We start from the raw sequence: 9,405 nt of genomic DNA, 5'->3' as shown, positions 1-9,405 counted from the left end.
TACCAATTACCATCGGAAGGCAGAAATATTGTAAAATTATTCAATAAAAACAAGTAATGGAGTTTATAGAAAGGCGGGGACAAATCCAGGATTTATAATACAGAAAAGGGTAAAATTATTTTTAAGCTATTTGAAATTAAATAAAAATTACCTCACTTATAATTTGATCTAAAAATACCCTTATCATTAATAATTTTGACCTTTTTAAACCGTTTGAAAAAAGAGTGATTCATTTCCTTTTTAGCAACTTTAATTTGTAATTCCTATTTCCCACTTGACAAGTTTAAGCTTGTTATATTTGACTTATCTTTAATTTAAAACCATAAAATTCAATTCATTATTTTTTTAAAACTCCATGCCAAGCCATAATAGGGAGAGAGCAGTAATATTTTGATAAGAAATTTTTTGAGAATTTTAATTTAGTGTTTTTGCATCCTAAAAGCCTAACCAAACAGACTTAAACTCTATAGGTTCAAAATGTTTAAATTCTTAGCATTAAATCCATTATATTTTAAAAATTATAAGTTCATGTATATTATTTATGAGTACAATTTTAATAATTTTTTACTCTATGTGGTGCGTTGAAAATTATGAGTTAAATTGAATGGAGAAAGACTCATTTTCCTAAAAGTGTAGTTAAGAGTTGTGAACTCAAACAAGATGTTACTTTTTAAGTTTTGATAGAAAATATGTCATACATACAAAACAAAGAACAACAATCTGGTAGCCCATTTGTGTTTAGTAAGGTACTGGAACAGGCCGTGGCAAGGCTCCATGAGCTGCTTTGGACATCGTAAGGTAGTGATAACAGTTGGCTTTCGTCAACAGTGATTGTGTTGATCAGCTGTAGAAGAATGTGCTCCAATTCTTCCACTCGTGGACACCTGCTTTTACTAGTGTCCTGTTTTCGTTTATCAATTTCCAGGCTGGGAAATCTTTTCTTGGCATCACAAAATCTCTTTCCATGGGACAGAAATCGCCGATTCCATCACCTAGATAGATCATTCTTTTAATTTCTTTCCTTCCTACATGCTGGCTTGAATTCTTTCTACTATCATACCCTGCAATAAACAGAATCTCAATGAAAAAACTAATTCAAGAATTACTTAATTATTTCATATTAAATCTAAATTAAAGGATTTAGTATTAGTTACCTTGCACATGTTGGGAGGGCAGAGATTGCAGCCATGAGGAAATTTTTGAAAATCAACATAAGGGAGGATTCGAAGCCTGCCTTCCTCATCGACGTAGCCTCGATTTGTGTTGTTTTCAGAGAAACAATCCCTAATTCCGACATGTATCAATGAAGAATACATTTGCATCGCTTATTACACACCTGAATTAACACACATTCAATTAGTTCAAACCCATAAAAAAATTCTCTGATATTTAAAAAGAAAAAGCTGTAATTGTACCCTAATGCATAAGCTGATTTAATGGCTGGGACAATCCTGGGGTGTATGGCAACCCGTTTCAATACCTCTACAATAGTTTTGCCTTGTACATGAAGCTCCTCCATCATTCTATCCTGTTATTTGAAACACAACAGAAATTATCAGCTCTACTGTTGGGACAAAATTCGAGAGACAAGCATAAAACTATAGTATGAAAAAAACATGAAGAGAAAACGAAAACTAACCATGAGAGTGTTCCATGGCATAGTGGAGAGAAGTTGATTGAACAAATCAGTGGCGCCACCACCCAATTATCACTATCCACGTCAATAATCGTCTTGTCAAAGTCAAAAACCACTACAATTCTAGCCATTTTTTTTGAGTAAATTATCGAGGAACTAGAGACGAGAAAAGAGAGAAGACTGATTCTTCTTGTTGTGGGAAGTATTTGGGTTTGTGAACACCAAACATATGGAGAGGGAGATTTATAGTGAGGGACAAAAGGGAATAAAGTAAAAAAAAAAAAAAAAGAGATGCCAAGGAATATTACATAAGTTAGTGGGAAGTTAACGCAAATTCCTTTAGTCACTTGGTTTTGGATATTAGCCGTTAGATTTTGATCCTACATTCGATAAAACAAATTTGGTTTATGGTAGAAATAACTTTTCATTTACTAGTTGGGAGGATTTATAAAAATTCGAAGGAATATGACAGAATATTCCATGCAGGAATACAGTTCTCCACAAATTAGGATTGAACTAAATCCTTGTACTACATAGGAGAATGTGTCTGGCATTTGATTTGCTATGTTTTGCAAATGAATGATCTTCTGGATCTCTTGTTCACACATAGGGGAACGTGGATCAAAATGAGATGATAATGAAACTTTCCATGCAATTTCATTATTAAGTTCCTTTTTCTCTCCCCCTAATTGCGAAAAACTTGTTTCATCAAATCGGCAATCTGCAAATCTTGCAGTGAATAAATCTCCCGTCAATGGCTCAAGGTAGCGAATTATGGAGGGTGAATCAAACCCAACATATATGCCTAGCCTTCTTTGGGGGCCATCTTAATGCGCTGAGGTGGTGCTATTGGCACATATACAGTACATCCAAAAATTCGTAGATGAGCAATATTTGGTTCATGACCAAATACCAATTGTGACGGAGAGTATTTATTATAATGAGTTGGTCTGAGACGAACAAGGGATGCTGCATGTAAGATAGCATGACCCCAAACAATAGTGGGCAACTTAGTTTTCATAAGTAGATGTCTTGCTATCAATTGTAAGCGCTTAATAAATGACTAAGCAAGGCCATTTTGAGTATGAACATGAGTTATTATCTTATTTGGGGACATTCTTTTCGATACTAGTAAATGATTTGTTTTCTCCTTAAACTACTCGTTCTTTTCAAAATATGAGGTTAAGGTTCAATCTTGCAATTCTATTCAGAAGTTGGGGTGCCCTTAAAATGGCACCTCTGCTTGGCCTGAAACTCTAGTTAAAAACTATGAGGTATTCCCATGTACTAATGGGGAAAAAAAATTCATAAGCTTTTATGAATGCCATTAAGCTAAGTGTACCTTCATTCATCTGATAGTTGAAGCAGTGAAGACACCGTATAAGTCTCTATATCCATGTGTATCAATACTTTTTACCCTTTTCACTATACATCATTGCCTAGTTAATTCTATAACCCTCTGAATACCATATGGCTCCCCTTCAAAAATCATAAGTCTAGCTTAGGTCTGTCACCTTATGACTACTCTACTTTTTTATTTAAGGGATAATGGTCTGAAAAATATCCCAACTTTGGTCGAATTTGCTGTTGCGATACTAAACTTTCATGAGGATCTATTACCTCCATAGACTATTTAATAGTGTATTTTTTACCCCTGAACTATTTATTAGTGTATTTTAAAGGTATATATGAATAAGGGCGCATTCTGTCAAATCTAGACACTTAAGCTCACTCACGAGCTTCTCTTAAGCCCCTTTGCAGTCCTATGACTTTCTGAACTATTTTTCTTAGAGCAACTCATCGATAAGGATCTGGGCTTTTATTTTCAACTAACTTGAGTATGAGGAATAGTCGAATAGATCTGAGAAACACACGAGTTCGAATAAGTTCCCTATGACACAGTTCTATTGCACAATTTGGAGTATGAAAGAAGATAAACTTTTCTTAAATGTATGTAGTCCCTCATTTATAGAAGTGGGGCCTTACAACCATAAATAGATCCTACTGACATGACTTCATGAAAATCCTAGGTCACTTGAAACCTGACTCTGATGCCAAGTTTGCTAGGCTCCGAGCCTACACCCTGGATGTGGCTACACTTGAGAACCATTGGTGGTCCCCAAGCGAACTATTGGTCTTGCTGACTACTTAGCGGAAGACTCACTCAAGTGATCATAAACATAAAAGCAAATTTTAGAACATTTAAACTCTAAATAAATACTCAACTCCAAATGTCTGTAAAATACGCAGCGACATACGTATAATAAATGTGAAGTCCTCATGAATGCAATGAGGCTCACGATATCTCTCAAGACAATTGACCCACGATATCTCTCAAGATCCACGATATCTCTCAAGACCCACGATATCTCTCAAGACCCACAATATCTCTCAAGACAATTGACTAAAAATAAATGTGAAGTCCTTAGGAATGCAAGGAGGCTCACCCAAGCTATCTCATAAAGTGATCTAAAAAAAGCACCTATTGATGACCTTGAACACAAATATCTGCATCATAAAAAATGCAGGTCAAATAACATCATTTCATTGAATGCATGAATATGTAATATAGCCAAGGCTAAATAGCAGAATGAAAGGGCTACAATAGATAATAATGTACTCAAGCTGAATGTAAAGAAATAAAGGAGTTAAATCATTTAAAATGTTATAAATATACTTACTCATCTTTGAATCTAACATAATATGTGTTATATGAAATACACTTAAACTCTATTAGGAGATTCTCTAACCGACAACCATCAATAGACCTACGTGATGATACATCGTCTCGCCCATGCTGCCAGAACTGTCCTATACCTTGCGGAGATATAGGACACCTCAACTAAGTGGATCCATGAAGTTGTGCCTAAGGGCACTAAGGATTTATCCAAAAAGTATGATCCTTTACCCTTGATGGCATACATGGTTTATGAGAATTTTGCGTTGTCTGAACTCATCCCCATATCGGTGCTCAATACTACTCCCAATAATATACATATACTTATGCTCAAATGTATAAAACATACTCTTTCTCTATTTTGAAATAATTGCTCAAACTATCCTTTTAAAATAGGTGACTACTCTGAAATAACTCTAAACTCATAAACTTTTTTAGAAATCAAAGTTTCTCTTTTCTCAAAAGAAAGAATAATCTCTTTCTTCATGAAAAAATGAAACAGTTGGGATATACTTAGTTCCATTATACTCTTTCTCAAACTCCTTTTCACTTCCTAAAAAAACTCAGTTTAAAACATAAATGTTGGCTTTAAAATATTTTCAAGTTTTATTACTCAAAATAGGGTTCATGCTAAAATATAAACATGAAAGAATCAACTTAAGAATCTCAATAACAATATATAAAACTCAATTCTCTGAACTCAAGAACTCAGAACTCGACGATACTACTCATCTCAAGAATACTCAATTCATAGGGTTTATGCTGAAATATAGACATTAATGAATCAACTCAAGAATCTTAAATGAATAACATGTAGCAATTCAATAATTAGGAATATAAATTCAAAAAAGGAATCTGGAACTCAAAATTAACTAATCTCAAGAATACTCGAATATAAGGATAGAATTCTAGATTACTCGTGTACTGATTTGAATGTAGATGTAAAGCATGAGGATGAATTAGTCCACCACTATGATAGCCTTACATACCTCGAAGCACCAAGTTCTTGGAAAAATTATCGAAACTCGAAGAATGCTTGAAACAATAGCTTTTCTACTCTTGGAACTTGCTCTAATGACTTGAAGTGTTAATGAACGTAAAATATTTGATTAACACTTTCTAAGCCCTTAATTAGGTGTAATACGTTGTGGTTTAGGTTTATAATAGGGGTTAAAATGACGTAGTTTATGTACCAAAGACATATGGAAAGACCAAAATGACCCAACTTAAAAAACTGTCGAGGTGCCTTAAAAGGGAGGCTTAACGGACCATTTCAGGCTTCACGGTCTGTGAAACACTTCACGGGCCATATAGTTGGCCATGAAACTTCACTTGCCTTACAAGGCTTCACTAAAACGGGATTGGCCTTTTACTCCAAACTTGAAATGAGGCAAACTTGGTGGCGTTGGAAAGAGGACTTAAAGACCTTTAATGTGATAGGTCATGGAGCACATAATTCATTATGTCATGAGAGATATGATCTTTTAAAGTTGACCTATATAGAATCTTACGTCAAAGCTTAATTGATAAAGAAGCTTTCAACTCAACTTTGTGCTAGGGGTTCTAGTGACTTTAATTGATATCCAAAATCATTCCCACACTAAAAAAATTTACTTTAGCATCTAAGAGAACTTAAGAATCACCCGATATGACCTTATACAAAATTCAAGAATGGTTTGGGGCTTAACTTAGAAATTTTGGGGTGTTACACCCTCACGCTGGTGTCATTGTCTTTTGGCTCCGCTTTGGCTACAACTACGACTTCGACTTTGAAAAATGATTGATTGAGAGATTATTTTTCGGAAAAATTTTTATTTAATTATTTATTTAATTAGTTTCTAATTATTTAATTATTAATTTTAGTCAACCCAAATGACCCCATTTCCGTCACGCCCCGAGGCTACCCCCTTGACGTAAACACGGGACCTAGGATTACGAGTGACCCTAAGCTAACCCTAATATGGCATATCATAAGCATACTAAAACATTACTGAATAAAAAATACTATGCAGAAGCTTTAAAGAATAATTAGTTGAAAGTGGGGACTACCCAATAGTAATTTGAATAAATAAATACTAAGCAAGAGTTTAAGATACTGAACTATAGCTTAAATACTAAAGCTGAATCTGTCTATGTCTGAAATAAGCCTCTAATTGACTAGAGATGTTGGGATATGCCCTCAGCTAACTCTAGTAAAACTGAAACTAAAATGAAAGACTGAAATATAAAGAATATGTCTATCGTCCTCGAAGAATGAAGATTCACCACTGATACTGCTTAATACGAATCAGGAACAAATCTACACGTTATCTGGATGCTGAGGACCTGAACCTACATCACGAAAAGACGTAGCGCAGAGTATGCGTCGGTACTTGAAAGGTACTAAGCATTCAAGATGGGATAAAGCTGAACAAACATATAGTTGAACAAAGCATACTTAGCAATGATATAATTTGAACATGATAAAGATACTGAGATATATTGAATATGAACTAACTTAATGCAATGACCAAGGACATAACACGCTGAAACTGAATTCTGAATTATAATTGGGAACCTAGTCAATGTACTAGAATCTGACTGTGGGAGCTACTATTTACTGACATAAAACCACATGAGGTAAATTTGGAGTCCGATGTATACACCCCATCAAGAGGACCCAATATACCTTGTCTAGGGTATAGAGGCATGACTGGCATGATCACTAAATATTATGCCCATAGAGGGGACTTATAAACCTACGGGGACACGTAGTTCTGAGACTATGAGGGTGACTGACTCTAGTTTAACTCAGTGTTAAGTCTACTCCCAACTGGAAATGTGTACAATACAACATAATTGAAATATACTGAATACCTTGATATTCTGACATGCTAACTTAAAATGCAACATTAAATAATGATAATGCAACATTGAAAACTGAGGCATGTATATTTGTTTATCTTTCCTAGCTAGTGTAATAATTGAACTAAACGAATCTACACAACTAGGGTTCTGAAAGTCATGCAAGAACTAAGCTACATTGTTATGAAAACATAATAATATGATTAGGAATACCCTAATATCTAAATCATAACAATTGTCTGAAGTTCTAGAAACCCTAGGTCTAAGCAATATTTAAGAAATCAAGATTCTGACTAAAATCTAGGGACCTAGAGGATGAAAGGAATCCACTAGTGAAATCACACATACATGGTGAATAATTCACGGAGAAATCTTTCAATTTCAGGGCTGGAGCTGACGAAAACCTATTGCATTCTTGGAGAGTGCTTGGTCGACTGTTTTCTCTTCTCTTTCTCTATGTTTCGCTTGATTTTGGTGAATGATCGATGAGGGTAGGTTATGACTAAGTTACTAAGCTTAAACTGACAAAAACTACATAGTTTAGGGGTTAAGCAATGTAGTTTAGGTGTCCAACACATAGGGGAAAGGACCAAAACAACCCTACTTAAAATCTAACGAGGGTCGACCACAGGCCCTATGACGGACCATCACAGGGACCACAAATCATAAAGTGGGTCGTGCTCCTTGGCCAGTAGCTACAAGTTCTGGGTGGTTCGAGCACGAACCCTACCACGGCCCGTGTGAAGGACCACGGACTGTGAAGGTTGACGTGGTTCTTCACTTGGGTTGGTGGTCTGCTGGCTCAGGTCCACAGACTCTCCCACGACCCGTCATCAAGACCACATCTCGTGGAGGGCTCTGTGGTCTAGTGCCTATGATGGGGAGGTTTTTTTTAGCTTACACGATCCTTCCCATGGATCGTGGGGTGGTCCACGGCTCGAGAAGGCTTTCGTGGTCCACCTCTTTTGGGTTGGGTGTGAACCATAGACAGGTCAACGGACTGTGGTTCCTTTCACGATTCGTGAACCCTGTCGTGGTTCACCTACCTTTGCTGGTTTTCTGCTGAAAGTTCTAAGTTTGATTTAAGAGGTGTTACAATATCTCCCCCTTGGGAACGTTCGTCCTCGAATAAAGCCTAAGCTAGATGAGTAGGGAGGGAAAGAGTTGCAACCCTACCATTAAGTATTAGAAATTGATTTTTGACTGAACTGAGTTCCAAGAACATGCAAATACACTGAAAATGCAAGACTAACTAAAAAAACATGATACCAAGACTGAATTTACACAATATTAAACTTGGAGACTGTAGAGGAACTATTACCAAAACTTGAAACGGAATCGAAAGGATAGAGATGAGGATATTTGGCCTTCAAGGCTGCTTCTGCTTCCCAAATAGCTCCCTCTACTGACTGACTCCTCCACAAAACTTTAACTGAATCAACTTCTTTATTTCTCAACCTTCAAACTTGACGATCAAGAATTTCTACATGCACCTCCTCATAAGCGAGGCTATTCTTCACAGCCACACTCTCTAAAGGTACTATGGATGCTAGATCACCCACACACTTCATCAACAAGAAAATGTGAAAGATTAGATGCACTGCTGCTAAATCTGCTGGCAAATCTAACTCATACACCGCTTTACCAACCATTTGCAAGATCATATAAGGTCCTACATATCTAGGACCGAGCTTCCCCTTTTTGTCAAATCTCATCACCCCCTTCATAGGTGACACTTTCAGGAAAACCCAATCATGGATTTGGAACTCCAAGTCCCTGCTCCTTACATCTGCATAGGACTTATGACGACTCTGGGCTGTCTTAAGTCTATTCCTGATGAGCTGAACTTTTTCCATAACATTATGAACCGAATCTGACCCTATCAGGGCTGCTTCACCTACTTCAAACCAACCAACTGGAGATCTGCACCTACGCCCATAGAATGCCTCATTAGGGGCTATCTGAATGCGGGAATGATAGCTATTACTGTAGGCGAACTCTACAAGAGGAAGGTGATCATCCCAACTTCCCTTGCTGTCGATCATGCAAGCTCTCAACATGTCCTCTAAGGTCTAAATGGTACGTTCTGCCTGACCATCCGTCTGTGGATGAAATACTGCATTGAGGTTAACCTGGGTACCAAGACCCTTCTGAAATGATTTCTAGCAATGAGAGGTAAACTGAGGACCTCTATCTAAGATGATAGACAAAGGAACCTCATGCCTGACTATCTCATTAATGTAAAGCC

The 9,405-nt window shown here is 36.6% G+C and overlaps 1 pseudogene; it reads right to left on the bottom strand.

The window, feature by feature from the left end:
* Positions 1-738: 738 nt before the first annotated feature.
* On the bottom strand, positions 739-1,767 carry LOC125834813 (inorganic pyrophosphatase 2-like; annotated as a pseudogene).
* Positions 1,768-9,405: the final 7,638 nt, after the last annotated feature.

This window comes from Solanum verrucosum, unplaced genomic scaffold, assembly GCF_900185275.1.
Source record: "Solanum verrucosum unplaced genomic scaffold, falcon-dt-bn FXZP01000172.1, whole genome shotgun sequence".
Taxonomy (NCBI): Eukaryota; Viridiplantae; Streptophyta; class Magnoliopsida; order Solanales; family Solanaceae; genus Solanum; species Solanum verrucosum.
The sequence above is the reverse complement of the archived record's forward strand: the minus strand, read 5'-3'. Positions and strand labels throughout refer to the sequence as shown.